General features: G+C 41.5%; 1 protein-coding gene across 6 annotated transcripts in view; it reads left to right on the forward strand.

Moving 5' to 3' along the window:
* Positions 1–25,973, forward strand: part of RBM47 (RNA binding motif protein 47) — a 75,940-nt gene that overhangs the window by 19,992 nt on the left and 29,975 nt on the right. For 2 of the 6 annotated variants that reach the window (XM_065737125.1, XM_065737129.1), the window contains exon 1: positions 15,137–15,275. The exons of 1 other annotated variant lie outside the window; for it this stretch is intronic. The gene's annotated coding sequence lies outside the window, so the exon portion shown is untranslated. Of the gene's footprint in view, positions 1–14,602; positions 14,679–15,136; positions 15,330–25,973 lie in introns of those variants that run through there. 3 more of the 6 variants (XM_065737127.1, XM_065737128.1, XM_065737126.1) reach the window with 3 other exon arrangements.

Below are 25,973 nucleotides of genomic sequence, written 5' to 3' on the forward strand. Positions count from 1 at the left end.
TTCTTTTGTAAAACTTAAAGAATTTTTGGAGAGGTTCTGGATTAACAAATGGTGCCAAGTTCTTCCTTTATCCTCTCAATAAACAAAACACCCTTCACAGTGATAGACTGTAATTTGTGTTCTTCTTATGCTTAACAGCATATAGGAGGAAACATTACGCTCGCTAGTTTAAATTAACTTAACAGACCACCAGAAAAAGTAACATTATATATCTCTCTCTGTTATACTGCAGCAATGGCCAGCACTTTGTTAAAGCATATTGCATCACTGCAATTGCATTGCCTTAAAGTGTGAAGTTGTGAGAAGAGACTTTGAGTGGCTGATTCTGGCCCACTGTGTTTTGTAGATTTGTAATCTGAGTGCTATATGTTATGATCCAATTTAATGCTAGGAATATGCATCATGAAAACAGAAAAAATAGGAAAAATCACTCAGATGTTCCCATTGGTTGAAAAAAAAAACAGTTATTAAAACGCAAGAGAAGTGATACTGCTGATTTTGTGTATGTATATGTGCACAAATGTATGTGGTCATCAGCCTTGAGTTTTCTTTCTGTGACTGCAAAGAGTTAGGGTGTGTTTTCTTACTAATTTCTGTTTGATTTCCACACATATCTGTACTGCCCTCAGAACAGATTTTTATAAATAGTTTTGTAAATAGCATTTGTGTTCTTGAAGTTGTATTAACTGCTGTAGCATTATTTCCCTTTGTCTCAGAGGGGATAAAGCAATTTATTGCTGATGTTATTCATTTTTCTTAAAACTCTCATGAAAAGTATTCTGATGCTATAATGGCAAGTGTGGTACAAGAGCATATCTGACATAGTACAGCTATGTTGATTGTAGTGGAATTATGCTAATTGGGTTCAACAAAGAATGCAGACTCATTAGGTTTAGGGACACTGTCTTGAACTAAAATCTGATATCACGGACATCTTGGTGGATTCTGACTTATACAGTAATTTGCATGATTGAGCCCTGTATTATTTTTCTTTTTTATTAGAAAAGCGAGGCATTTGTGTGACTGGGGGACATGGTTAGTGGGCATAGTGATGACTGGTTAACAGTTGGACTAGATTATGTTAGTGGTCTATGATCCTATTATTCTACGACTTAACTTAGATATTGCTTTCATGCCTCAGTCAGAAAGAAACATAGGCCTTAGGCACACAGGTTTTCACAGAATCATAGAATGGCCTTTGTTGAAAAGGACCTCAAAGATTATCAAGTTTCAGCCCCCCTGCTGTGGGCAGGATCGCCAGCCACTAGACCAGGCAGCCCAAAGCCACATCCAGCCTTGCCTTGAATGCCTCCAGGGATGGGTGATTTACAGCTTCTCTGGGCAACCTGTTCCAGTCTGTCACCACATTCTTAGTGAAAAACTTCCTCCTGACTTCTAACCTGAATCTCCCCTGTCTTAGTTTAAAACCATTCTCCCTTGTCCTATTACTATCAACCCGTGTCAACAGTCGTTATGTTCACAACAACATGGAAGGAGTGAAATCTTTTTCTGTAAGACTGAACCATTCTTCAATTGACTGGAAAAGAAACAATAGAAAACTTCATTTTTAAAAATAAGTTTCATGGGATTATATAGGATATGCTGGCTCATCCCACATGGCACCAAATGGGGCCGGACAGTGATGCTATTCTCACACATGGGACTTGTCATACTGTTGTCTGGAGATGAATCACCTACGAACACCCACAGGCAGCTTCAGCAGAGCCCCAGGAGCTTGTAGAGATCCCAATAACCAGAAGCATCACAGGTCCCACGAGGATGGATGCAGTTTTGTTTAAACTGTGGCAATTCCTCAGCAAAGTCCTGGAATTTAAAATCCGTTTCTCTTTTCTTTCTTCCCCTCCTTGTTGTCAGTCCAGAGATACATTATCAAGAGTGGGAGATCTGCACACCAAAGGCGTTACGAGCTAATGCTTTGTTTTTTGATCTTTAATGAAGAATACAATCAGCAAGACCTAACACTGAAAGCATTGACTAACACATGATGAAAACAAAGTTTCAGTGAGTGCTAATCCAAGTGCCATTTTCTGCAGAACATCACTGCAGGCTCTGCAGCACGGTCTGTAGACTGATTCACATCCTGGAATTTCAAGCTAATACGTGATGTGATCCTTAACAGCCGTGCCTGGTACACACTTTGTTTGGAATGTACACGACTAGGATTTAGCACCATAAGAAAAAGCTGATTGACATGGATAGTTTACTTAACCTCAAGCCAGTTAAATTGTATTTGATCTATTAATAAAGATGCATTGGTCAAGAACTAGAAGCTGGTTCCATAGCTAGAATTCAGTCAGTAGCTGAACTGCAGTGTCCATCCAGATAGCATCTAAGCATCATACCCACATGTTAAAAACAGAAATAAACCTAACATATCTTTTTTCCTTCCTCTGTGCTTTTATTTGTTTGTTTATCTTGGCTGAGTTGCCCTTATGTCTATCTAGCAGTGACGTTCCAACATGCCATTGCCTTCATTCCTGAGAGAAGCTTGGCATGAAAAACCACCTTACTTTCTCCCTAAATGTGCAAAGGGCTCTTCCAGAATCCTCTTGACCATGGTGGGAAGAAACACTAGGGTGGGGGAAGAAATGTCCCCAGTTCCTCTCACACATGTGCTCAGGACCTGGAAAATATCCTGCAATAACCCTCCTCACCGAGACTCGATCAGACCCAGTGCCTGGTGGGAGATACTGTTATATTTTGGTGCAGCAAAAGCAATTGGCAATTTGGAAATTTACAGACACAGCCTAGGACAAGTAACAAAACAACAGCAAAGTCACTGTTCTTTGTTGTTCTGGACATACTCTTATTTTCTAGTGTCCTTCACTCTGTTATATTTCACAGAATCACAGATTCATAGGGCTTAGAAGGGAACTCTAGACATCATCCAGTCCAACCCCCTGCTAAAGCAGATTCCTGACAGAAGGTTGCACAGGAAAGCGTCCTGGTGAGTTTTGAATATCTCTAGGGAAGGAGACTCCACAACCTCTCTGGGCAGCCTGTACCAGTGCTAACCCCCTGCTAACCAGTGCTAACAGTCAAGAAATTTTTCCTTTCTGAGTAATCAGTATGGAAACATTTTTCATGGCCTAGATCTCTTTTTTGTTTTAATATTGAAATAGACGAGAGTTTTCTGACTTTTCCTATGATTAGGAACATTTCCTGCTAGTACACCTAGAGACAACACTGTACTTTATTGAAAAGATTTTTAAAGACTGCCAAGAGGCTGAGTTTCCCAAGCATAATCATCCCTACCTTTTCAATGAGCAGTCTGCTAATGTGTGAGGTCAGATAAATGTGTTTTCTCAAAATACTCACAGTAACCTGAGCAAAATCCAGTACTGTTTGAATATCAAACTTTAATCATTTCACACTGTATTCTTCTTCAGAGTTGTATGAAAATCAAAAGAGAGGATTCTATATGAAAATACTTTAGCAAATGAGCTGGGATTCCTTCATATAAGGGCTGTGCAACCATAAGCCACTAATAGTATTTAAAAGCCCACAAATATGTAAATGTATATGAAATACTGACTATCCCTGCACAAGACTTCAGGATTATTCCAAAATATCAATCAAGTTCAGGCTTAGAATAAGATGGTAGGTTGCAAATGAAGAAGTGTGATCTGCCATGAAAAGTCACATTTTCAGCTTTGCAGTATCATTTTTACACTTGTTGACACTGCTGAAACACTAACAACTTGTTTGGTTTCAGAAAATGATATTTTATTAGTACTGGGCGAATCTCAAAGAGCTGCTTAGCAGTCTTTCCTGAGACTCTATTAGTCTTTTCTCACAATCCAGTGATGCTTAGAGATTTGGTAGTCATTAAAATAGGATTTGTCATCTCAATTCACAATGACCTTGTGACATCCATTTAGCCCTCTGAATGTGTGTTATTTTGGAGCAATAGAACCATAGAATCACTAAGGTTGGAAAAGACCTACAAGATCACCCAGTCCAACCATCCACACATCACCAATAGTTCTCACTAAACCATGTCCCTCAACACAACATCTAAATGTTCCTTGAACACCTCCAGGGTCTGTGACTCCACCACTTCCCTGGGCAGCCCATTCCAGTGCCTGATCACTCTTTCAGAAAAGATAGTTTCAATACATAAATTTTTATGTGTTTAAGAAACAAGAAAATATAGCTGTTAATGAGTGATGTGCAGTGCCACAAAATGGCCTGGCTAGGAATGCACAACACAGACAAAACTTCTCCCTGAAAAATTAACTTTATATCCACATGGAATAAATAGAGCTGTGTTGAACTTAATACATATTTTCATTTCAGGCATTTAAATCCACACTGGTTAGGAGACCATTCTGAATCCACACAGCTGAAGATCTGTCTCTAGTACAGATGTAGCTCAACTCTAATGCAGACTGTTGTTCTCAGAGAGGTTTTGTTCAAGCAAAGCAGAAATCTTGCAAGAACAAGCTGCTCCTGAGCGTTCCTCTGTCACATGCAAAGGTTACTTAGAGCAAACTGTAATTCCATTTCTAGTGTAAATCAAATCCAAGCCTGCCAAATCAGAGTTCTAGCCTGCAGGTGAGCCAAACCGAAACCCAGTCAACCGCAAATAGCTGCAACTGTACTCAAAAATAGTCAGCACTTTTTTTCCCCCTGAAATAAATGTATACATCAGCTCCCACTTTCATGTTAATGACTACAAAAGAGTTCAGCTATCAAAATACAGTGTCTGCATAATCTGAAACACAGATCTGAAACATCTGAATCTTGCAACATGAATTTTGCAGAATCTTGTGAAAGGCTTTTGAATTGTAAAAATGGATGTAGGTGTAAAATGTATTTTATAACCTGAATCAGAATTTTCCCACCAGTTACACTGTGATCCTCAGGACAGTTATACTGCACAGATCATTTGGTGCAGAAGTTGCTATTTACCCCTGCTCTCAGAAAATGCATCAGTGTGTTTTCTGGAGGTGGCATTACAGATTTTCCCTTAAATCATTTATTTTCATGGAAAAACAGATCCAGTGAGTCACTTGAGCATTAATGGAAGATCTAAAAAAAACAGAAATACCATAAAGCTGCTCTGGGAAACTGATACAGTGGCTAAATGCTGCAGTTTTCTGGTACAGAACATTGTGTTATTCAGTTCTTCAGCTTTCATACAATAGATGGGAACACTGAGAGCATAAAGTATTACTGGTTGTGTGTGCATAGAAGTAAACGATATCTGGTTTTAGCCTTTACATAGGGGAAAAAACAAGTTTAGCAACGTATTTTTACTGCACATATGATGTACAGAGGGTATTGCTGGTTCTCCTAGGCTCCTTTTATGTGAAGATTTTTGGTAAGAAATTCTCCTTGCAGCTAATTCTGTCACAAACAGGAAAAAGGTGCATTGTTTCCTTCTTGCTGAACCATTACCCCTTAGGTTCCCGCTCCCCCTTCCCCTGGTGGGACAAGCTCTGGCTCCCCTCAGCCCTCCCCACTGCTTTACCAGCAAGACAACCCTTATCCTTCTGTGACTGCACCGCAGGTCCCTTCAGTACCCAAGAGTCACATACTTCTTAACCTTGTTTTTCTCCACTGAGTTACACCAGTCACAAGCATGTCCCCAGCCATTCAATTTCCCCTAGGAATCTTGAAACACCTGAGCTATCTCCACTTGGACTTTTTCATCAGTGCCTCTTGGATGTTTGCCCCAGAATCTGTTTTTCCCACAATTACTTTCCCTTCAAATTCATGGATGTCCTTTGATTGCCTCTACAAACAAGATACTTTCCCAGCTGTGCTCCACCTTCCCTTCCAACTACCACCACACTATTCCAGCTACTACTGGAGTCTATATCTCCAGTCTATATCTCCTGTTCTTCCTGAACCACTCTTGTATAGCTCTTAATTTCTCTCCAGAAAATGATCAAGTCCTGACTACATTCTGAACTTCCTAAGCATTCTACATTTTCTTGTGCTTGCCCATCAAGCTACATCCTAGCCACACATACTAGCCACAAATTTCATCTTTCTGTTCTTTTAATTGGTGATGAGGTGGATATGCTGTAAGAGGCACCTGTCTACTGAAGCTGAGGGATATTTTGTTGCATGGAGATAATTAAGAGCTAAATAATAGCTTCCAAATATTTAAGCATAGCCCTCAGGAACTGGCCTTACAGAGATCTGAATCAACGTATCTGCTGAGATTGTCAGTAAAACAGATAAGAAGAAAAGATATGTCACAGAATCACAGAATCGTAGGGATTGGAAGGGCCCTTTGGAGATCATCTAGTCCAATGTCCCCACCAAAAGGGCACCCTGTTGGCTCATGGTCATCTGATTGTCCACTAGGACACCCAGGTCCTTCTTTGCAGAGATCATTTCCAGCAAGTCAGCCCATAATCTGTACTGATCCATACAGTTTTACCTCCCCACGTGTAGGACTCTACTGCTCTTGTTGAACCTCACAAAGTTCCTTTGCACTCAACTCTCAAGCCTGTCCAGGTCTTGCTGAATGGCAGCACGACCTTCTGGTGGGACAGCCACTCCACCCAGCTTCACATTATCAGCAAACTCACTGAGAGTATGTTCTATCCCTTCATCCAGGTACTAACCCCTGGGAAACACTATAGCTACAGGCGTCCAACTAGTCTGTACTGCTAATCACAACAGTCTGAGTTCTGCTGGTCAGCCAGTTCTCTAATCCTCCTCACTGTCCACTTGTCTATCCCACACTTCCTAAGCTTATCTATGATGATATTGTCAGAGTCAAAAACCTTGCTGAAGTCAAGGTACACAATATCAGCTTCTCTTTCCTCATCTACCCAGCTGGTTATGACATCACAGAAAGCTACCAGCATACCAGGCATTATTTCTCATTGATGAATCCATGCTGACTACTCCTGACTACCTTTTCTTCCATTTGCTTGGAAACAGCATCCAGAATAAGTTGTTCCATCACCTTAACAGCAACAGAGCTGAGGTTGATGGGACTGTAATTTCCAAGCTCTTCCTTCTTGCCCTTTTTGAAGACTGGAGTGCCACTGGCTTTTCTCCAGTCCTCATGCATCTCTTCCTCTCTCCATGATCTTTCAGAGATGAGGTAGAGAGGATCCTCAGTGCCTTTTAACAGAGAGTCACCCACTGTAAACAAACAGCACTTCTTTTTACTATATCCTCTTCAAGCTGCCAGTATGTTTTTTCATGCAAATCTTGGTCATGGGTGTTTATATCTGTCTGAGCTTTGTATCTGTTTCTGGTAGTGAAACTGAAGGGTGGTAATTGAAGTGGAGTCCTGCTTTTGTGGGTCACCAGGGACCAATATGCTTCCTACTCAGTAGCGTCTGCTGCTGGAATATAATAATTAAACAGCCCCTCTCTCTCTCTCTCTCTCTCTCACACACACACACACATTCTTAGCTTTATCTGCTGGAAAGGCTGATTCAGCCCTAGCTTTTCCATTTAGTTATAAAATCTCCATATGCGCTATCTTCCCCAACACTATTTTAAAATAAAGATGTTACTTGTCTCCTGGGGTTCATTCAAATCAACTAGCTGCACTTGTGGGGTTCCATAAAGCCACGTAATCAAATGTTAAGCATGGAATTAGATGGCAAATTTTTGCCTAAATTTAACATTGGGTGCTAAGGACAGTACTAAAAAGACTGCTTACTGCTAAAATGGACACAAGATTTTTCAGTTCCAGTGTTAAAGCCCATGAAAGTAGACTTTAAGTATTGTTAGCAACATATTCATTTTAAATTCTTAAATGTTACTGCTCCACATAGCCAGTCTAAGCTCCTAGAGCATTTTAAAATCTAATGTAATGTTACTAATGTAAATGTAATGTTAAAATGTAATGAAAGAAAGAAAGAAAGAAAGAAAGAAAGAAAGAAAGAAAGAAAGAAAGAAAGAAAGAAAGAAGAAGAAAGAAAGAAAGAAAGAAAGAAAGAAAGAAAGAAAAGAAAGAAAGAAAGAAAGAAAGAAAGAAAGAAAGAAAGGAAGAAAGGAAGAAAGGAAGAAAGGAAGAAAGGAAGAAAGGAAGAAAGGAAGAAAGGAAGAAAGGAAGAAAGGAAGAAAGGAAGAAAGGAAGAAAGGAAGAAAGAAAGAAAGAAAGAAAGAAAGAAAGAAAGAAAGAAAGAAAGAAAGAAAGAAAGAAAGAAAGAAAGAAAGAAAGAAAGAAAGAAAGAAAGAAAGAAAGAAAGAAAGAAAGAAAGAAAGAAAGAAAGAAAGAAAGAAAGAAAGAAAGAAAGAAAGAAAGAAAGAAAGAAAGAAAGAAAGAAAGAAAGAAAGAAAGAAAGAAAGAAAGAAAGAAAGAAAGAAAGAAAGAAAGAAAGAAAGAAAGAAAGAAAGAAAGAAAGAAAGAAAGAAAGAAAGAAAGAAAGAAAGGGAGGGAGGGAGGGAGGGAGGGAGGGAGGGAGGGAGGGAGGGAGGGAGGAAAGGCAATACATTTTAATACTCTCCCATACAAAATAAACAATTTCTTTTTTATCTTAAAGGAACTATAGGGGGGGAAAAATGACCTGTACCAAGCTGTGACTTACATTAATGTGATTTGTATGCATAATAAATATATTTAACAAAGTAATTAATTATATTCTTAGTTGAAACATAAGCAGAATTCTGTCTTCCTATTAGTACACTTTAAAGAAGAAAAATAATACAAGCATTATACTTAAGTTATACTTGTCTAATTTTACAAACTTTTCCACTTTGTAAGCAGCAGTCACAGACATCTATATCCACTCTAGCCCTAAAAGTTTCATTTTTATCTCTATGCCTGGTAGAACATCCCTATAGTAATAGCACCTGTTGGGAGGGAATCCATGTGGTCTTTTGCACTCTTCACTGCAGTTGGTTTGGCATGTCAAACCCCTGAGGCCAGGTTGGCATAATATAGGTTTACCATGGCTGCATATGGTCTACACAGTGGTTCAGCAACATGCTGAGGAGCATTCTGAGAAGCATTTCTGTCACTAGTGCAGCATCCGTAGCTGCTCCTTCGCATGGGAGCTTGCCAGGCAGCCATATCTCTAGCCACGAGTGCATGGGCAGACACAAGGGTTTTGAGGAGTGCACCAGGAACATCTCCCAAGCACCCAAACTGCATAGATTCCTGACTGCCTGGCAAGAAACTCAACTAAACCAGCAGTGCCAAAGCCTGTTCTCCTTGTCCAGTAACTATTAGAATGAAAACCCAGAAGCAGCTTAACTGGGGGAGCTTTGTATTAACATCAACCCCGTGCTGAACGCATGTCTGTGATTTTAAGCTGTCACTTTTCTAATAGTCCTTTTCTAAGCGTGACTGTTGGTGGCACCATGCAATGCAGCAGTACATGTAAAAGCGGTCGAACAGCTACAAAGAAGGGAGCATTTTGAAATATTTGTCTGCAGTAAAAAGTTGCTAAACCACAAGCACAGTGTGTTCATACAAAACACAGTAAAAAAAAAAAGTCAAAACAGGTCTCAAGAAATCTTTGGGTGATAAGGTTTTGAAATGTCATTTTTGCAACAACAACAAAAAAAAAGAAAAGAGAAAGAGAGAAAAGCTACAGAGAAGTGAGTGAATGGCAGAAGGTTGAGGGAGGAGGTGGTTGAATGATTTTTGAGCACAGCTTCTTCTTTTAGGGAATTTTCTAACCTGGCATTATATAATTTTCTATAAGCATTGTCCATACCTTGCTAGCTGAGTATTTAACAAATCAGCTCTACTGAAAGTGCTTGCATTTTTTTTCCTACCAATATTCAGTTTCCCTGTGAATCATGAACAAGTTTTCCTACATATCTTGGGTATTTTGCAAGGTCTATTCCCTCCTAGAGAACAGCAGTGAGTGAAAGTGCCCAGTTAAACCACTAGCAAAACAGTTCTGGGATCAGCCAGCGAGGCATTTTGTAAATAGTTTTCTTGTTACCTCTTGTAACTGGGGAGCGCTTTATCTGTCTAGTGCTGAGGTCTCGTTCTGCAATAGATGAAGATTTGCAGTGCATTTTGCTCAGCCCAAAACACTAAATGATGGGCCAAAGGGAAGGCAGATCAAGGCCGGTAGGATTTCTGAGAGCCCAAACGCCCAACCGCAGGCACAGCTGGAGGGAGAGGCGTCCTCATGCATGCCACCTTCAGGCCACTGCTGAAAAACTCTCTCAACTGACATTTCTCTGCTGCTTTCCTGTACTGCAGAGATCGTCCAAGATTCGCAGGGATGACTTTCCTCTTCCACCTATTTTTATTTCGCAGCAGGCACCGGTAGTTCCTCTGTCCCAGAGTGGGGAGCGCAGCTCCAGTTGAGGGTGATCAGCACAGCTCCAGCATCTCTGAGGAGATGGTTTTGAAACACAGCTTCGGGATGGGTCTGAACATATTCCTCTTTGCACCATGTGCTCAGGTACAAGAAGCTGTTAATGAGAATATAAAATGTATAAAATCTCTGCAACAGCCTGTGCTGCCTCCAAAGTGAGTGTTAATACCATACAGGATGAAATACAAATGCATCTGTTGAAAGGAAACTATAATGAAGTTAAAACATGCTTCAGATTTATTGGGTATTGCAGAAGAGAAATTTCCCCTTCTGATCCTCGTGTTTTAGTTTTGTTGCTGATCCCTTTGTTGTTAGGGCTGCTAACACTTCACTATTAAATTGACATTTTCTTGAAAATGCTTAGTCCCAAAAACCTATGTATTTAAGGTGCTGGGGTTTTTTTCTACTTTTAGTATCCGTATCTTTTATGTTGGTTGCTCCCAAGCCAGCCCAAGGATATATAGTTTCCATACTAAATTGACATTTGAATTTACAGTCTGTATGCTTTGAAACCCAGCACCTCCTCCTTTTGCAGTAAGTAAATACTCAAGTGTTATGTTGCCCTTGAACCCTGTGCTCTGTGATAAAGGTTGCACACTGAGGGGAAAATAAAACGCCAAGTTTCTGTGGGTCACAGTTCCCTCTGGCAGTGGTGCGTTAATCACAAACTTGCCCTCAGTTATCGGTGAAAGCATAGTGTGGGGAACTTTGGACCAGATGACAAAGAGTCAGGCTTGGCCTCCAGAGAAGCATCCACCTCTGTGAGAGCACCTAGTCTGCTGTTGTGAAAAACTTTGAAAACAGAAAATAAGGAGATGCTTGTTAGGCTTGGGCTGGCCAGAAGCTGTCTGTATTTGTTTGAGAAGGGTGGGCAGCGATACCTGCAGGTCTTGTTGCAGGCTGCATGGCCTCTGCGACATTACTCTCTCAGCCTGTTCCAGTCTTTGAGAAACTAGAGGTATCAACACTTGAGGGAAGTGCCTCTCAGTGGCACTTACTTCAGTCTTCGTGTTCATAACTTGCCTTCAGATGTAATGCTCTGTAAAAACTCTGATTTTATTTCATTACAAGGAATCTGAAAATGCATGGGTTTGGGATGACTTTTATTCAGAGGTTAGTCTTCGAAAAGCAGAGAAAAGGTTGCACAAGCTTACATGAATGGGAGAATGAGCTTTCAGAAAGCAGTAATTATATAAATGCACATAGGGAAAAAAATCTCTTTCTTGTTGCTTGTCAATAATCAAAAGAAATTTGTTTTGTATTATAGCAGCTTGTCTACCAGGGCAGATTAGGTGGGAGGACCGATCAGATTATCAGCATCGTATTAGTCCAGCGTGGCTTGATACAGCTTCAGCAGTAGTAAGGCAGAGCCTCCATTCTTCTATGATAGCTACATCTGGGAGTTATGACTGATCACTAAATTTTCTTGTGAAATCTGAGTGGCTCCTAGGCCTGTACAGGGCTTCCAAGCAATGCCGAAGTATTAGCACCTCAGAGAAGTGAGTAGTTGTGCAGCCTTCCCATAGCAAGCAGCAAACAGAGGCCTTGTCTGCCCTACCAGACAAAGAAAAGCTGAGCTGATCCCATAACCTGAGTACCAGTGTAGCTCTCTGCCACTTCCAAATCCTATTGCTGCTGCCTCAGCTTCCACCCTTGCTAGGGCCCGTGCAGCAGTGCTGCTACACAAAACACAACAGTGATAAAATCTAGATCTAATGCAGATGAGTGAGCTGCACTACTTTTAAGTCTTCTGTTGAAATGCTTCTACAGCCCAGAAATACCAAAGAGGCTGAAAAGAGACCTTTTGACAGAAAGGGATCTCCACTCCTCCAGGTGTTGTTAGTAGGGTCTGTGAGATCTTAAGTGGAACCCTTCAGCAGAGACAGCATTGCGATGTTCCCCAGAGCTAGTCAGGCAGGGCTTCCAAAAAGGATAAGCTCTTTCAAATAAGGCCCCTCTTTTTGCATGGTGATCCTACAGCTGATAGCCATAGCTTTGTGGGGCTGCTGTTGTTATTTCCACTTGCACAGGTGGAATCAGTGAAGCACCAAGAAGTTAACATGATGTGGCAAGCATCATGCTGCAAACCTGGGAAGAAGGTGGCTGCTGCTGGTGGGTTTCCCCAGCTGTGTGCTAGTCACAGTGCTCTTCCTTGCATTCAGGAGCAGATGCTAGAAAGCAGCTGTGATTTTTTTTTTTCTCTAGAGGGAATTCAAGCTGATGAATTAATAAGGTACGTGTAAAAGACATGGCCAGATAAGGAAGTTTGTCCTACTTCTAGCTGTGTAGGAGTCCATATGGCTTCCATACTCATGCCAAGGGCCTGTCCTGTCAGAGTCACAGGCAGCAGCTATGGTGGCCTTACATACCAAATGCGTGAGATTCCCCATCTGCTTCTCCTTTCCCTTTCCCAGAGGAAGGGGAGGGGAAGTGTGTGTGGGTGGACCAGCAGGAGGGATGCCGGACCTGAAAACACCTGCAGTGATTGGTGGTGCAACATAGAGCTGAGAAGGCCTGGAGCATGTAGCATGGGCTGCAGCCACAAGGCTCACTTCACCACCATGGCAGACTGAGCCTTGGCATCCATGAACTCACCTGGGGAAACTATCTCAGGGGTCATGGTCCTCACCAGCTCCAGAGGCCTGGCATTGTATCACTTCAACAGGTAGGACTACTGGGATACCTGGCAGCTCTCTGTCTGAAAATCTGAGGACTGCAAAGGTAGATGTGGGAAGCCCTCTACATTTATATTTTAACTCCCTTCACTTACGCTGCTCCCCCAGGAGCATGTCATGAGAAATATTCATACTTCTCACGCTACTGCTTGAATCTGGGTGCTGGCACCTGTGGTGCCACACGTGTGGTGAGCTGGGTCTATCTGTACCCCTGCCACCAGTTACAGAATGCAATATGCTAGCAAGCAGAGATAGCCCCTCCAACCTCTTGAGATTTGGCTGGCAGCCTTCAGTCCAGTGTCACTGAGCATGGCCGGGCAACCTCAGACCCATGCTCAATCATGTGTGAGGTCCAAAACAGCAGCAAGTCCACCTCATGAAAATGCTACTTGCTGTTCTACTAGCAAGTAGCTGTTCTACACAGCTAGAGCAGCCATGAGGTAGACTTTCTTCTCAAACAAATGCCATTAAAAATACATTCTGCTCAAGTCAGAGAACCTAGATTTGACAAAATGAAACAATGTTCCTTAAACCAGGAAAAGGATCTGACAGACCAGGCAGTATCACAAAACCAGGACACGTAGCATAGCCCATATATCCCTCTTGTCCCTCCATGAACACACACCTGCCAACCAGGCCCCCAGAGGTTCTCTCATGACAGATACGATCTAGACAGTCTTGAGCAGTGGGCCCAAGTGAACCTCATGAGGATTAATAAATCAAAGTGCAAGATCTTACACTTAGGTTGTGGCAACCCCCACTATCAGTACAAGCTAGAGGATGAAAGGATTGAGAGCAACCCTGCCAAACAGGACTTGGGGATACTGGTGGCATGAGCTTGCAGTGTGCCCACGCAGCCAGGAGAGCCAACTGTATTCTGGACTGCATCAAATGCAGCATGGCCAGCAGGGTGAGGGAGGGGATCCTGTCCCTCTACTCTGTGCTGGTGAGGCCTCACCTGGAGTGCTGTGTCCACATGTGGAGTCCTCAGTACAGGAGTGACATGGACCTGTTGGAGTGCATCCAGAGGAGGTGAAAAAAATGATCCAGGGGATGGAAAACCTCTCTTATAAGGACAGGCTGAGGGAGCTGGGACAGTTCAGCCTGGAGAAGGGAAGGCTCAGGGGAGACCTGGTAGCAGCTTTTCAGTTATTTGAAGGGGAGTTACAAGGAAGAAGGGGGCACGTTCTTTAGCAGGGTCCGCTGTGATAGGACAAAGGGCACTGGTTTCAATCTAAAACAAGGGAGATCTCGATTGGATATAAGGAAGAAATTTTTTATGAGAAGGGTGGTGAGGCACTGGAACAGGTTGTCCTGAGATGTGGTGGATGCCCTGACCTTAGAGACATTCAAAGTCAGGCTGAACGGGTCTCTGAGCATCCTGTTCTAGCTGTAGACATCCCTGTTCATTGCAGGGGATTTAGACTAGGTGACCTTTAAGTGTTTCTTCCTGCTCATAAGATCCTGTGATTTGATGTTGGGAGCACCCCCAAGGGAAGATCTCGGAGCCTTCCCTCGTCCTGCAGTTGCCCTCTCCTCACAGGGAGTGGCAGTGGCACCTTGTCAGCACCATGCACTGGTGCCAGCCCGTTTCTGCTGTCCTCTGCTTGTAATTGTTAACCTGCTGGGAAGGTAAAAGCTCTGTTATTGCTGGTAGAGCTTTAACTTTGGGCACTCCTGAGCAGCTGAAGCACGTTAGCAGCGACTCTGCCTGAAGGTAAACCATTTGGTGTTTCTTTTGCTTGCTTTTCTGTTTAGACTCACTCCATGTTATTTTGTTCTATGGTTTCAGGGTACAGCAAAAAGTCTCCTTGCTGCCATTTTGTTTTTGAAGTTTTAGCTGTAATTTGAATGCCTGTTCTCTTAACGCTGAAGATTTATTTGGAAATTTGTGTACTCCCATAAATTACCTGTTCCCTCTCAGCTTTCAGCTGGCACGCCTAGGCTTGCAAGCAGTTTCAGAACAATACAGAGAAAGGTTATCATGACTTACCTGCCATTAATAATCTATAATAATAATCTATGCATTTATTTAGTTTTGTTTTTTCTTTTTCTGTGGCGCGCTTACCCCCACTCAACAGGTTTCCCTCTCTGTGCTTTGCTTTCCTGGGGGAGCACGAGGCAGTAGGAGTGGGGCCATCTTCCCAGCGCCACGTCCCCATATGGTGTTTGCAGGGCGGGTGGGACAGAGGCTGCCTGGTAAAACATTGACCTGTGCACAAAGCCGTGGCTGTGGAGGTACAGGGCTGTCTGGGGACGAGAGGGGAGCCTGGCAGCCACCAGCACACACAGGAGCACTTTGACTTCTCCACAGGTACTGTGGTCTGCTGACCTTCCTTTGGTTTTCAGAAGCAAAAAGGAGACAGAGGTTAGTTATAACATTCCAAAGATTTCCCTGGTAGAAATCCGGGGAGGGAAAATGCTTGGGTGGGGAAGAGCACTGTTCTTTGTTGCTTTTTTTTTCCAGATAAATTTGAATGCGTCATCTCATCTAACGCTTGGGTTGGTTAGTAGCTAATTGTCTTGATTTTGTTCTGCTCTCATTTAAAACAAAATCTTCTGCCATTGCATTTGAGTGCTTCATTCATGGTTTTCTAATTAAGTTCATGTCAGCTGGCTTCTGCTCATCTTCTACCCAGCAAGCAAGAAAACAAATCAAAGTTTCTGAAGAAAATGTGTAACCAAATTATTGCAGCAAGAATGTGGTTGGTGACTCACACTGAAAAATACTTACTGATAGTTGAAGGAGCTTTGCAAATATAGACTAATTTTTCCAGGACTTTTTCTTGTAATCTCTACATTCCAAGAAAGTAGACATAAAAAAGATTTCAGGATTAAGTTCCCAGTAAACTATTATGCATATGTTACCAGGAGAAATAAAGCTGAATAGGTTCAAATAATTGCTTTAAGTTTACCCAGTGATTGAACATCTTTAACACACGGAGGAAGGTGATTCATCCATGCAGGATCTGTTCCCATGTGTAATTTCCTGGTTTGGATTTGTCCTTACATAAGTCCCTATGATGGCTCCCAAAAATCACCTTTCACACCCCAGGTGACTATCAAGTAAACCCAAAGGGGATTTTTCACTGCATGCTAGGTGTAAAGTGACTGATGTGTATTCAGTATTCACAATGGAGCTACAGTGTGTTTTGTGTGCAAAACAAAATGAAGGAAAGAGATTTTTTTCTTATGTTTGCTTTCAGTTTCTTCTTGTGGAGAGTGTCAGTGTCAGGTCATGGCTGTGCTTGCTGCTTGCTCCCTGATCTGACAGATTTTCTTGATCTGTTTGCTAACTGGGCTTGCACATTACACACTGTTTATGCTTAGTAAATTCTCGATGGAGTTATGCAGCACTGAAGCGTGGTAACACATTTACTTCATTAAAAGTAGTCTAAGTGAAGTGTGACTTCTATTCTTAGCAGCACTACATCCCCTCAAGAAAAGTTGAGGGAAAAATTACTGGAGAACAAAGCAATCAGATTCCCACAGGCATCTGCTGTAAATAAATGAAATATAACTCAAGAAAAATGCTGGTAAAGGCTGCACAGCGCTTCAGTTTGTTGGTGAATTCTTAGATGTAAAGCACTGATTATGATTGAAGCATGCGATCTTCATGTATGTGATTCTTACTTTCTCCTCCGAGGAGCACTAATACCAGTATTAGACAGTAAACTGGACAGATGTAGAAGTTTCCTGCACAATAACTAAATAAAGAGTTCAACTGTTACCTCAGAGCTCTCAGAAACTGAGTTTAAATAGAAAAACAAAATCTAAAACAAAACTGATTAGAATGTTATCTCATCTGCTTTTGTACAATGATAAGGTCCTAGCTGGTGACTGTAAGAAAGATTATGTGGCTTAAATGGAAGGAATAGGACATCTGGCAAGATCTGTTCAGTCTTTGACCCCTGTTTACACAATGGCAGACTGCTTTCAGAGCAGCTCCAACCCTTTTCGATCTCCAAATCAAGGAGTCAAGGAAAAATGTTATCAGATAGACTGGTTTCAGGACAAGAGGGCCATAACGATTTAAAGGCAACTGAATCAAAGGTGGTACAGCACGTGCTTTACGACTAAACTAAGCTTCAGATGGTTGTTGTTCCTGCAACAATTTTATTTTATCCTGAGGGATTATGACTGTGATATCAACAGCACAACGAAATTGAAAGAAGTCTGCTAAGTCCTCATCCCCTGACACGCTGTGGTCATGGCACTGCACATGCAGTATGCCTGTGACAGTGGGGAGTAATGCAGCAGCATGCAGTGGAATGGCTGAGCCATGCATTTACAGCGACAGGGCAGATAAAATTTGTCAGAGTTGTAGGAAAAGTTTTTGTATTTGTGCAAAATACCCTTTTCTTTCCCAATGTTGGAATATGGAAGAATCCACTACATCCGCAAGACCTGTTTAACCTGACCCTACTAGTTGCTTTTTGGAAATGTGAGCAAATTTTCATTAGAGAGCTGACTGTGCTAGTGGGAGCCCTCAGCAGTTCTTCTCTGTTGCAACTGGTTTTGAGGCACATTTCATTTTTGTTTTAAACAATCTGATAATCTATAGATTGTGAACAACTTAGACTATTGCCATAAATAACATATTGCTATTTGCTAAAATAGAGCAATCAGATTTCATTTCATGGGCTGTGTTTCCAGCAGAGCAGTTTACCAGGTCTTGGTTAGTTAAACTTGAGTAAATACGGTAAAAGAAGCAGCTATCATGAGGGGCAGCTTTGTCTGTGAAACCTTTTTCTGGATATACAAAGTGGAAAGTGCAGATTAATGCTTAGTCTGGGCTGTTACCAGAAATTCTGTTTAGAAAGAAATTGGTCTTCACTCTTAAAGGGAATTCTTGTGGCATAGACATTAATGCTAGACTTATGCACAATAAAATGTCACAGATCCTACAAAAACCTTACAGAGACACTTTCCAAATTGTCACTGTGGTAACTCTTCATGGCTGAGAAGATAGGTTTATATTTGAAGAAATGGGCAGAGTAAATGGATATACTAAAAAGTGAATGATCTCAGCAGAAATTTTGTCAGGAAGTGATGCTTTCTCTGTAGAATTGACCAATACTTGGATGGCAAGTAATGAGTGTTGCCAAACACAGTCTTCATATAATCAGTACTAGAGATACCATGAAAAACTTGGGCATTTCTCCCCTGAAATTATCTTTCCTAAGTGAGCCTGGTCTCAGAATCACAGAGCAAGAGGATGGCTGAGGTTGACAGGGACCTCTAGTCCTCTCAAGCAGGGACACCCACAACAGCGTGCCTGAGACCATGCCCAGATGGCTTTTGAAGATTTCCATCGAGGAGATGTGCCTGGTCCTGTGAGGTTTAGCTGGATCACAGCTGTACCTGTCAGTGCCTTTGTAAAGGAATGCCTGTGGACTTTCCACATCCAGCAGTTCTAGGAGGACTGGCTGTGACCAGCTTGGGAAAGAGCACTGAGGAAACACGTGGCTCCTGTGCCATGGAGTTGGAGTTCAGCTGCTCAGCAGGCAGAGATGGTGGGAGCAGGAGTACTGCTCTGCCTCCTGCCCAGGGATGGACCTTTTTAAAGACATCCCCATGTGGAGATATTCATAGTCAACAGTTATTTTTTCATCTGATACAGGAACTGTGGAAGGCAATTGCTAATGTTTTGGGCTTGAGACAGAACTACCTTAGAAATAACTTCATTTCTTCTACAGTGATGCAGCTCTGCATTTTTCTGTCAGTGAGTGCTGGAGAAGCTTTTCTCTAGCTGCCCACTTGTACAATACCCACATGGCAGGAGTAGCTCCTGCACATTACTCTAGGAACAATTTAAACAGTTAGCATCTAATTCCCTTTCTGAAGGCAGAAGTGTGAATTTTTCCAAAGGTATTGTGCCTTTTATAGAAGTAAGAGTTTTCTAAGGGGAACTAGCTTTTAAGAGCCAGATTGCAGAAACATATTTTTGTGACATTAAACTGTTTTTCCTCTTTCTGTTGCAGTGAATGAAATGATCAGGAAAAGTGCAAGCCTTAAAAGGCAGTGATTGCAGGCAGGTAAACGTACTCTTGCACACTTCCAGCTGAGCAGAAGAATTTGAGTTGCACTGAAACCTCATCTTTTTTGCTAAGACAACACAAGGTGTTAATCCATGAATTACAGCTGAATATGAAATATCATTTCAGTGAAATGAAGTTAATTCATTATTTTAATTAACAAAATTATTTTGTGCTGAGTGCATGTGTATACAGTTCCCACTGATTCCAATGAGAAGTGAGTGCTAAGATCTTGATTTAGTTTTTCTGCCCTGTGATGTGTTCTTCCAATGAAAGTACTTCTTTCTGCGATTTGTTTTCAGTAGTAACTTCCATAACTTTTGATCTCACCAAAAGTCAGATGTTGCCCAGATCAGAGTGCAGCATGTAGTTGATGATTAAACATACCTATCCAAATGAATGACAGCCCTGCCTCCACACTGCTGGGTCACAGTGTTTCTCTTTACTTGCAATATTTAACAATAACTGTCAATAAGAAACTATATTTGCTTACACACTGGGAGGCAAAAGTAGAAATAACAGTCAATACTCGCAACAGAAATATTTTTCTAAATGCCTGACTATAAGAAGGCTCAATTCTCATGCTGCAGGATCCTAACTTTCAGTTTTACTGATCTTCTGCAGGGTTTCAATGCATCTCCCAGGATATGAGAGCAAAATACAGCAGACACTGAACAAAAGCTAGAAAGGCATTTAACTTTCATACTTGGAGCGAATTGAGTTAGAGAGGTACACAGGTTGCCTCTTGTGCATCTAATATTTGGCTTAAAAGGGAACCCAAATTTCCCAAACCCATGCCTTTTTTGGTTGTTGAGAGAAGGAAGCCATGTTTTACAGGTGTGAAGTCTCTACTGGCTTTTCATTCTTTCTGAAGAGCTGTAAGAACAGTCATCATTCCAGTTTTTCCTGTCTCCTGCTAAGATATTATCAAACAGTGTGGCACTATGGCAGTGATGTATTTTCATAACAGTCACCAGTAACAGTGCACCCCTTGCTTGGATCTATAAGCAGCCTTTAGGCAGGCTTCAACTGGGATGAGGCTTTACTGAGCCAAATACTTTCACTGCAATAATGGGGATGCTTTGAAGGGAAAATTGCTCTATTAACATTCAGTAAGGCCTAGAAAGAGCTTTTTCTAACCCGGTCTATGTCACTTCTTCATACAATACTTGGGGCAGCCACTTCATTACTTTTATTGTGATGTTCTTCCTTTTGAACAGTTTGCAAAGATGCTCAGACCGTACCTGTAGTTAGCTTGGTTATGGTAGTGTTTGTTCCTGCTAATGCTATCCTTGGGAACTACATAACCATTACTGCATACCAGAGGAGCTTCATCAGGTTATGCTTATGAGCAAATTCTACAACTGATGTGGCCCTACATGACTGGACCCTTCACAAAACATAACAGAAAGGATGACTCTGAATGGAGCCAAGGGAAAGCTCAAGCTGCAGTACTAAGAAGTGATAGGATGTGCCTAAGGACCTCTCCAACTGTCTTCACACACCAAATCGACATAGAAATGTAGGAAGAATGCCTGGGGTTGCTGCTAGGAAACTTGTGTGACTTGATGGTGGGTACCATCAGCATGGATGGAGGGCAGTGTATCAAGTAGTGGTTACTGAAAGTATTATCATTGCTTTATTTTTACTTAAAACTCCTCATCAGTAAGTCTTGAAACATAAAGCTTAGTTCTGCATCAGTTGTGAATCTGCAGGCAAGGAAATGTTTGAAACTGCAATGACATGGGAGGTAACATCAACACAGATGGAGAGGAGAAGGTAGAGAGGAAGTCTGGAAGTCAGAGATGCTGCCTATCATGCCCTGAAGTGTAGGCTTTCAACCTAAAATCAGCAAAATGCCTCCTGGTCCATTTTGTACTGTGCAGTTTCTTTCCCATCTTCCTTCTTTATCTCTCTCAGTGAGGTTCACAAGAGGACAAGATGTCCTGGGAACTGGGAGGTCGGTGGTGAGAGTTCCCAGCCTCAATATCTTCCATTAGGAATAGAGAAATGAGGAGAAATGTGACCACAGCCATGAAACTGTAAAACTGAACTTGTCAGACATTTGAAGAAGTACAACACGTTTCTCAACCAAAATGTCAAAGAAACTATTAAAACAATGTCAATGCAAAAAGTTACAGAGAATGAAATCTTGGTGTTGTACATCTGACTTGCAAAGAAATATAATCAGTGACTTTCTGCTGGAAATATAACAGAGTTTAATTATCAGAACAACTTTAATAACAATAATGATAATAAAAAGATAAAATACCTAGCTGGGGAGTATTCTTCTTTCTGGTGTAAGGAGTACAAACAAGTATTTTCCAAAGAAGCTGAATAGAAAAAATTATTCCTGATTAGCTGGGGTAAAAAATGTCAATCTGATTCTCTACAGTCACCACAATTACATATAGCTTTAGTAAAAGTGGAACCATGCACAGTTCTATATTATTGTGCCGTTCTATGTACTAAGCTTTTTTGCTCTAGTTAGTAATCTATCTTCTGTTGTGGAATATTTTGATTTAAATTGCTGTTGAGTTAGTGCTGATGTTGGATACAAGTACTACAAATGTCACTAACTGGAGTAATGCACGTACCTAATCTAGTGGCTGGCAACCCTTCCCATGGCACAGGATTGGAGCTCGATATTCTTTTAGGTCCCTTCTAATCTTAGCCATTATATGAAACTTTGATTTGAGACATTTTCAAAGTGACTGCTTCCTGCACAGTGACTTTAAGATGAAGAATTTGTTTCTTCTATGAAAAAAACAAAAAGTGAGAAGTCTAGATAGCAAGATACAGAAAGAACTTTCTTTTTAACTTAATGATGATGTGTGTGGCTTTATGGAATAATAGAGGGAAGGAATGGAATTTAAGTCTGGTTAAGGGGAAAAAATGTATTTCAGTTTGTTTTCATTTAACACTGTAGGATCAGCTCTGATCTTCATTTGAATTTCAGACAAGGAAGTTTCAGTAAGGAAATCATTGGATTCCTTGGGAGTGTCCTCAAGACAGCATGAAAGCAAAGGGAAAGCTCTTGTGTTGGCTATAATGATAGGAGTTACTGGGAGTTTTGTCTGTGTTTTGGGAGAGGCATGTAGGTTCTGATTTGTAATCTTAAACACTTTGTAATCGTGTTAATATAGATGTGATGTAAACTGTTTTTACTTGCTTAATGATTTTACTGGTTTGGTAATCTAATTAAAGGTCTGTTGTAAAAAATCAAAAATGAAAAACTAGGTTAAAAAGAAGACAGTGAGAAGAAATGATCTTGAAAGAAGTATGCAGAATTATTGTTTTCTCTTAGAATGTTGAGTGACGTTAGCAAAACTGGCAAACTCCTGCTCTCATGAGCTCTTCCCTTTCCCCCATGGTGGAGGCATGCAGCCTTCCTGCTCACTCCCCATGGACCAAGGGGTTCTGTCAGGTCCTTGTGAGCCCCGGGTACATGCAGATACACCTTGTGTCCAGAGTCCAGAGTTGCTCTGCTTGGCAAGTTATTAATTGGCATGCAAGTTTATCAGAATGCTGAACTTTGAGGCCTGACAGATTTGATCTTGAATATACTGAAAGTGTATAAAATAATTTTTAAAGAAAAAGGAAAAATATTGTTTTGCAGATGTCAAACTTTGACATCATTTTAGGAAGTCTAAATTTGACAGCATTATGGAATTGGAATTGTGCTAACATGCCAGCCTACAAGAGATAGGATCTATGTCTTTTGTTTTGTTTTGTTTTGTTTTTCTGCTTCCCCAGTCCAGCTTAAGGGAGTTTTCTATTTTGTTTAAACTTGGGTTTTCCGGAGTTGCAATTATGTAAATTACTTTCAGTTAATTCTGTTGTACTGAAGTTCAAATCCTCCTAGTATAGTTCCTATGTTAAGATGGCAAGCATGTCTTTTATAAGGGAAGCAAGAAACTGAAAATATCTCTGTTCTGTGTCTCAGACCATTAGCACGTGAAATCCCTAAGTTTGCATAAGGGAGATGGGGAACATCTGCAAGGATCTGACAAACAGATTTACAAGCAAGCCAGTGACTGTAACCTCTCTTGCTCTGACTGCATACTTTGACTGCAAGAGTTAATGCTCTGTACTTCAATATCTGCAGGCATCAGAGATTAAAGCAGTTCCTGATGGGGTATTGCACATAGTTCAGCAGCTGGAGTTTGGCCATTCCATGTCAAACTTGTCCCTGATTTAAAATAAATAAATAAATAAAAAATAAACAAAAATAATAATAATAAAAACAGAAGTAAAACATCGCATTTTTAGTGTAGCAACTTCAGAACTGTTGAATATTTTAGCTCTGGGGGCAGTTTTTTAAGCCTCAAATGGATATTATATTGGCAGTACTTTTGTGCAATAGATTTTCCTATTTGCTTATGACAGTATTTGGGAGTAGCAGTTTTTAGTCAAACAGCTGTCAGTTAGAGATGGATAGGGACAAATTTTATACATTTATTAATTTTTAAGAAAATTAGTGTGGGACAGATTAAAGAAGCTGAGATATTTTTTAAGAAAACCATCTCCAGAATGAATGTACCAGACTGGAGCACTTGTTCAAGTTATCTTTCAAACAGGTTATGTTTCTGATCCATGCTCTACATCCTCTGATGGCTCATGTGAAAAAAAGCAGACACAAACACCAGGAAGATGGACCCATGCCATGGACATAGAAAAAAAGTGAAGTGAGCATCAAAGAGGCAGGAGTGTAGGGCTCTATTTCTGCATCCATCATCAGGTGGGCTGGGGAGAGAGAAAGCAGCTTTCCCTCACAGAGGGGGACACATCTGGGCACACAGATGTTACCCATGTTGGATGATTGGTACTGGAGGAGAAGCACTCAAACCTTTGCAATTTCTCAGATTATTAGATGGCAGTTAAAGTAACTCCTCATGTAAAATGCAGTCAGGTAACAGGACATTCCAACTCATTAGATATATGCTTGCCAAAGCTTTTTCTCATAATGTTCCACTTTCTTGCTAGGTTCAAGATGTTAAACCACTACTTGCACCAAAATCTATGAGCCAATGATTTGCTGTGTGAACAAACCAGGATCCCAAAACACAGCTGTGCAATCAGCTGCCAGTTGGATGGCTCTTCCTTCCACCCCAGAGCATTTGTACAGTAACCTGTTTCTTCTGCACAGCCTACCATCCCCAAGGCAAAACGTCTTGCTAAAATCTGATTGTGAAATACACCTGCTACCATCAGGATGCTTTCCTGTACAAGCTGGATGTAGTAGCATAGCACTTAATTTGTTGTGGTCAGTGGTTTTATGAGCTTAGCTGCAGGCTCTGCCATGAGGCATCTATGTGTGTATGTGCACTTTTGTAGCAGATTTCTTGGTTTTGCAGGGCTGGTTTTCAGCAGGAGTGGTGTGGGCAGTTTTGGGCACAGCATTGAAGAAGGGCAAGCCATCTTCTGGGTGCTTGGCTTAGCAGTGCTACCTTGAACACAGTGTGCTGACATCACACACTGATGGGGAGTTAGATGTGCTCATCACACTGAGTGATGGGAGTTAGATGTGAGTTTCTCAGCATTTGTAACTAAAATAACTGTTTAGTTATATTCCCAAATTTCAGATCACTGCTTTACCTCTAAGCAACCAGAAGGAAACAAGTTTTTCCTCACCTGAGCTTGAGGCAGGTTTCAATAGGATCACACAAAGTCTCCTGGAGATAGGAGAGCCAAATATCTGTGGCTTGCATCTCCAATTTCTGAATTTATTTATTCTACTGGATACAATTCATGCTTGGAGAACTTTTGTAACCAGTATTTTCACTTGCATATACTAAAAGTTCTGCATTGCTTGAAGGAAAACAAAACATAGCTAACTGATGATTTATTGCAAGGCATCAGATGCTGCCTAGAAGAGCTCAAGCTGAGGAGGACTTCAAGGCTGGAGGGTGAGAGGCCTTCTGACCCCAAACATGACCCCTGAGATAGTCACTGCTTTCCGCTTTGGAGTATGAATGAGAATATGGCCACAGCAGGGTCTCCTGACTGAACAACCATCTGTACTGCTTCATCCTTTCCCATGGAGTATATGTCAGATGGATGAGGGTAAGAAGAGGGTTGTGATGACCAAGATCACCCCTTATCTTCTAGCAGCTCTCACTGTGAGCTGCTTGCTGTCACTTCTGCATGAGTGGTACATGGTGCCTGCCCAATTAACCCTTCCAGAGCAGGCTGGTTCGTCCATAAGATGCTTGTCCTGGGACTTCTCTGGCACCTGTGATGTTCTTCCTAGTCCTAAGGTTTAATTAGCTTTTCTCATATACTTTTGTTTAGCTCTCACCACCTGAAGTATAGCAGAGGAGTGTCATGAAAATGAGGGTATGTGTTTGGGACACAGAATGGAGTCATGTAGGGATGCCTGTGCATGCAGATGTTGCATCAGGTCAGGCAACCATGCCTGGCACAGCCTAATCCATTTTGCTTGTTAATGGAGTCACATCTGGGCTCTTTTTCAGGAAGAATTAGTTGGTTCCATCCAAAAGAGGACTTGAAATTAGACAATTATACATTGTGGGTGCTCAGCAGACCAGGACAGAGCATTATCTGCAGGGACTGAGCATGGTGCAGATGTGCAGAGCATGATGGGACCAAGGACCAGAGTGTGCAAAGCATTTTCCCAATAGGGGCAATGTAAAGAACATATGTACCCTCTTTGTGATCTTTCTCCAAGCCAAATGAAGCAGCACAGCAGCAGTCCAGCCCTTCCTCTGCTGGTGAAGTTTTCAGGCTTCATTGGATCTAACTGGCTTAAGGCAGGCAGCTGAACTGGCCTCCTGTTTAGGATGGAAATGGTCTTAGACTGCCTCAGGTCATGTTCCCTTCCAGAGCTTCACTCCATGAGAGTGCAGTGTGACCCACATCACTCTCCCTTCTAGAAATAAATGTGATCTTCCCTTAGAAGGGAGTATCTGCCCTGCAGCTCCTCCACAAGAGACAAGAGCTATGTAGGGGGT

The sequence above is a fragment of the Cyrtonyx montezumae genome, unplaced genomic scaffold, assembly GCF_038088225.1.
Source record: "Cyrtonyx montezumae isolate F1298 unplaced genomic scaffold, pur_monq_1.0 scaffold_2, whole genome shotgun sequence".
NCBI classification, from domain to species: domain Eukaryota; kingdom Metazoa; phylum Chordata; class Aves; order Galliformes; family Odontophoridae; genus Cyrtonyx; species Cyrtonyx montezumae.